A 5,841-nucleotide genomic window follows, 5' to 3' on the forward strand; every position below is an offset into this window, starting at 1 on the left:
GTCTCTTTTGGGTAACCTATGAAGACGCATTTTTCCGCTTTGGGTTCCAGCTTTTCAGGCTGAAGCTTTTTGACATAAGCATCACATCCCCAAACTTTAAGAAACGACAACTTTGGCCTTTTGCCACACCACAGTTCGTATGGTGTCGTCTCAACGGATTTCGATGGTGCCCTATTTAAAGTGAATGCAGCTGTTTCTAATGCATAACCCCAAAACGATAACGGCAAATCAGTAAGAGACATCATAGATCGCACCATTTCTAATAAGGTACGATTACGACGTTCGGACACACCATTACGCTGTGGTGTTCCAGGCGGTGTTAACTGCGAAACAATTCCACATTGTCTTAAGTGAGTACCAAACTCGAAACTCAGATACTCACCCCCACGATCAGACCGTAGGAACTTGATCTTCTTGTTACGATGATTTTCCACTTCACTCTGAAATTGCTTGAACTTTTCAAATGTTTCAGACTTGTGCTTCATCAAGTAGACATAACCATATCTACTTAGATCGTCAGTGAAGGTGAGAAAATAACGATATCCGCCGCGTGCCTCCACGCTCATTGGACCACACACATCGGTATGTATGATTTCCAACAAGTCACTTGCACGCTCCATTGTTCCGGAGAACGGAGTCTTAGTCATCTTGCCCATGAGGCATGGTTCGCACGTGTCAAGTGAATCAAAGTCAAGTGACTCCAAAAGTCCATCAGCATGGAGTTTCTTCATGCGCTTTACACCAATATGACCCAAGCGGCAGTGCCACAAAAATATGGCGCTATCATTGTTTACTCTAACTCTTTTGGTCTCAATGTTATGTATATGCGTATCGCTATCGAGATTCAATATGAACAATCCTCTCACATTCGGTGCATGACCATAAAAGATGTTACTCATAGAAATGGAACAACCATTATTCTCAGACTTAAAAGAGTAACCGTCTCGCAATAAACAAGATCCAGATATAATGTTCATGCTCAACGCAGGCACTAAATAACAATGATTTAAGTTCATCACTAATCCCGATGGTAGTTGAAGTGACACGGTGCCGACGGCGATTGCATCAACCTTGGAACCGTTTCCTACGCGCATCGTCACTTCGTCTTTCGCCAGCCTCCGTCTATTCCGCAGTTCCTGCTTCGAGTTGCAAATGTGAGCAACAGAACCGGTATCGAATACCCATGCACTACTACGAGAGCTGGTTAAGTACACATCAATAACATGTATATCAAATATACCTGATTTTTCTTTGCCCGCCTTCTTATCTGCCAGATACTTGGGGCAATTGCGCTTCCAGTGACCCATACCCTTGCAATAGAAGCACTCTGTTTCAGGCTTAGGTCCAGCCTTGGGTTTCTTCGGCGGATTGGCAACAGGCTTGCCGCTCTTCTTCGAATTGCCCTTCTTGCCTTTGCCGTTTCTCTTGAAACTAGTGGTCTTGCTCACCATCAACACTTGATGTTCTTTACGGAGTTCAGACTCTGCGACTTTCAGCATCGCAAACAACTCGCCGGGAGACTTGTTCATCCCTTGCATGTTGTAGTTCAACACGAAGCTTTTATAGCTTGGCGGTAGTGATTGGAGGATTCTGTCAGTGATAGCTTCTTGCGGGAGTTCAATCCCCAGTTCAGCTAGACGGTTTGAGTACCCAGACATTTTGAGCACATGTTCACTGACAGACGAGTTTTCCTCCATCTTGCAAGCATAGAATTTATCGGAGGTCTCATACCTCTCGATCCGGGCGTTCTTCTGAAAGATGAACTTCAACTCCTGGAACATCTCAAATGCTCCATGACGCTCAAAGCGACGTTGAAGTCCCGGTTCTAGGCCATACAAGACTGCACATTGAACTATTGAGTAGTCCTCCTTACGCGCTAACCAAGCGTTCTTAACATCCTGATCAGCCGTAGCGGGTGGTTCATCTCCTAGCGCAGCATTAAGGACATAATCCTTCTTTCCAGCTTGTAAGATTAGCTTAAGATTACGAGCCCAGTCTACAAAGTTGCTTCCATCATCTTTCAGCTTAGCTTTCTCTAGGAACGTATTAAAATTGAGGATGACACTTGCGTGAGCCATGATCTACAACACAAATATATTCAAAGTGGACTTAGACTATGTTCAAGATAATTAGAGTTCAACTTAATCAAATTATACGCTAAACTCCCACTCAAAAAGTACATCTCTCTAGTCATTTGAGTGGTTCATGATCCACTTACACTATCCCAAGTCCGATCATCACGTGAGTCGAGAATAGTTTCAGTGCTAAGCATCCCTATGCTAATCATATCAACTATATGATTCATGATCGACCTTTCGGTCTCATGTGTTCCGAGGCCATGTCTGCACATGCTAGGCTCGTCAAGCTTAACCCGAGTGTTCCGCTTGCGCAACTGTTTTGCACCCGTTGTATGTGAACGTTGAGTCTATCACACCCGATCATCACGTGGTGTCTCGAAACGACGAATTGTAGCAACGGTGCACAGTCGGGGAGAACACAATTTCGTCTTGAAATTTTAGTGAGAGATCACCTCATAATGCTACCGTCGTTCTAAGCAAAATAAGGTGCATAAAAGGATTAACATCACATGCAATTCATAAGTGACATGATATGGCCATCATCACGTGCTTCTTGATCTCCATCACCAAAGCACCGGCACGTTCTTCTTGTCACCGGCGCCACACCATGATCTCCATCATCATGATCTCCATCAACGTGTCGCCATCGGGGTTGTCGTGCTACTTATGCTATCACTACTAAAGCTACATCCTAGCAAAATAGTAAACGCATCTGCAAGCACATATGTTAGTATAAAGACAACCCTATGGCTCCTGCCGGTTGCCGTACCATCGACGTGCAAGTCGATATTTCTATTACAACATGATCATCTCATACATCCAATATATCACATCACATCATTGGCCATATCGCATCACAATCATACCCTGCAAAAACAAGTTAGACGTCCTCTAATTTTGTTGTTGCATGTTTTACGTGGTGACCAAGGGTATCTAGTAGGATCGCATCTTACTTACGCAAACACCACAACGGAGATATATGAGTTGCTATTTAACCTCATCCAAGGACCTCCTCGGTCAAATCCGATTCAACTAAAGTTGGAGAAACCGTCACTTGCCAGTCATCTTTGAGCAAAGGGGGTTACTCGTAACGATGAAACCAGTCTCTCGTAAGCGTACGAGTAATGTCGGTCCAAGCCGCTTCAATCCAACAATACCGCGGAATCAAGAAAAGACTAAGGAGGGCAGCAAAACGCACATCACCGCCCACAAATCCTTTTGTGTTCTACTCGAGAAGACATCTACGCATGAACCTAGCTCTAATACCACTGTTGGGGAACGTCGCATGGGAAACAAAAATTTTCCTACACGCACGAAGACCTATCATGGTGATGTCCATCTACGAGAGGGGATGAGTGATCTACGTACCCTTGTAGATCATACAGCAGAAGCGATTAGAGATCGCGGTTGATGTAGTGGAACGTCCTCACGTCCCTCGATCCGCCCCGCGAACAATCCCGCGATCAGTCCCACGATCTAGTACCGAACGGACGGCACCTCCGCGTTCAGCACACGTACAGCTCGACGATGATCTCGGCCTTCTTGATCCAGCAAGAGAGACGGAGAGGTAGAAGAGTTCTCCGGCAGCGTGACGGCGCTCCGGAGGTTGGTGATGATCTTGTCTCAGCAGGGCTCCGCCCGAGCTCCGCAGAAACACGATCTAGAGGAAAAACTATGGAGGTATGTGGTCGGGCAGCCGTGAGAAAGTCGTCTCAAATCTGCCCTAAAAGCCCCATATATATAGGAGGAGGGAGGGGGACCTTGCCTTGGGGTCCAAGGGAACCCCAAGGGGTCGGCCGAGCCAGGGGGGAGGACTCTCCCCCCCCCCCCCAAACCGAGTCCTACTTGGTTTGGTGGGAGGGAGTCCTTCCCCTTTCCCACTTCCCCTTTTTTTTTTCCTTTCTTCCTTTGATTTTTCTTCCTTGGCGCATAGGATTTGGTGGGCTGTCCCACCAGCCCACTAAGGGCTGGTGTGACCCCCCCAAATACCTATGGGCTTCCCCGGAGTGGGTTGCCCCCCCTCCGGTGAACTCCCGGAACCCATTCGTCATTCCCGGTACATTCCCGGCAACTCCGAAAACCTTCCGGTAATCAAATGAGGTCATCCTATATATCAATCTTCGTTTCCGGACCATTCCGGAAACCCTCGTGACGTCCGTGATCTCATCCGGGACTCCGAACAACATTCGGTAACCAACCATATAACTCAAATACGCATAAAACAACGTCGAACCTTAAGTGTGCAGACCCTGCGGGTTCGAGAACTATGTAGACATGACCCGAGAGACTCCTCGGTCAATATCCAATAGCGGGACCTGGATGCCCATATTGGATCCTACATATTCTACGAAGATCTTATCGTTTGAACCTCAGTGCCAAGGATTCGTATAATCCCGTATGTCATTCCCTTTGTCCTTCGGTATGTTACTTGCCCGAGATTCGATCGTCAGTATCCGCATACCTATTTCAATCTCGTTTACCGGCAAGTCTCTTTACTCGTTCCTTAATACAAGATCCCGCAACTTACACTAAGTTACATTGCTTGCAAGGCTTGTGTGTGATGTTGTATTACCGAGTGGGCCCCGAGATACCTCTCCGTCACACGGAGTGACAAATCCCAGTCTTGATTCATACTAACTCAACTAACACCTTCGGAGATACCTGTAGAGCATCTTTATAGTCACCCAGCTACGTTGCGACGTTTGATACACACAAAGCATTCCTCCGGTGTCAGTGAGTTATATGATCTCATGGTCATAGGAACAAATACTTGACACGCAGAAAACAGTAGCAACAAAATGACACGATCAACATGCTACGTCTATTAGTTTGGGTCTTAGTCCATCACGTGATTCTCCCAATGACGTGATCCAGTTATCAAGCAACAACACCTTGTTCATAATCAGAAGACACTGACTATCATCGATCAACTGGCTAGCCAACTAGAGGCATGCTAGGGACGGTGTTTTGTCTATGTATCCACACATGTAAATGAGTCTTCATTCAATACAATTATAGCATGGATAATAAACTATTATCTTGATACAGGAATTATAATAATAACTATACGTTTATTATTGCCTCTAGGGCATAATTCCAACAGGAACGTCCGCCAACACCAGTACGTCTGTGATCAGTGGTGGATTTATATCCGAAGGAAACATTTCAAACCATAAATCCGGTGAAAATTTAGAGAAGAGGACGACAATGTTTGCTTAGTGTCGAGGAACCGACAAAGTTTGAAGAAGCAAACACGGAGGAGTGTTGGCGTCGTGCTATGGATGAGGAGTTGGGGTCGATCCGAGACAACAAAACATGGGAGCTCGTGGATCCTCCCAGCGGCCATAAAATTATAGGGCTCAAGTGGGTGTACAAGGTCAAAAAGGATGCCGATGGAAATCTTGTGAAATACAAAGCAAGGCTCGTAGCTAAGGGATACGTGCAAGAGCAAGGTGTGGATTTCGAAGAAGTGTTTGCTCCAGTTACAAGGATGGAATCGGTGAGGCTAGTTATAGCTCTTGCGGCTCAAGAATCTTGGAGGCTACATCACATGGATGTAAAATCCACGTTTTTGAACGGGGAGTTGGAAGAAGAAGTTTATGTCAAGCAACCACCGGGGTACATCAAAGAAGGAGAGGAACACAAGGTGCTGAAACTACACAAGGCATTGTACGGGCTATGTCAAGCTCCTCGGGCATGGAACATCAAGCTTGACCGTACACTGGTTTCTCCTGGTTTTGAGAAAAGTCCACTCGAGCATGCT

The sequence above is a fragment of the Hordeum vulgare genome, chromosome 3H (assembly GCF_904849725.1).
Source record: "Hordeum vulgare subsp. vulgare chromosome 3H, MorexV3_pseudomolecules_assembly, whole genome shotgun sequence".
Taxonomy (NCBI): Eukaryota; Viridiplantae; Streptophyta; class Magnoliopsida; order Poales; family Poaceae; genus Hordeum; species Hordeum vulgare.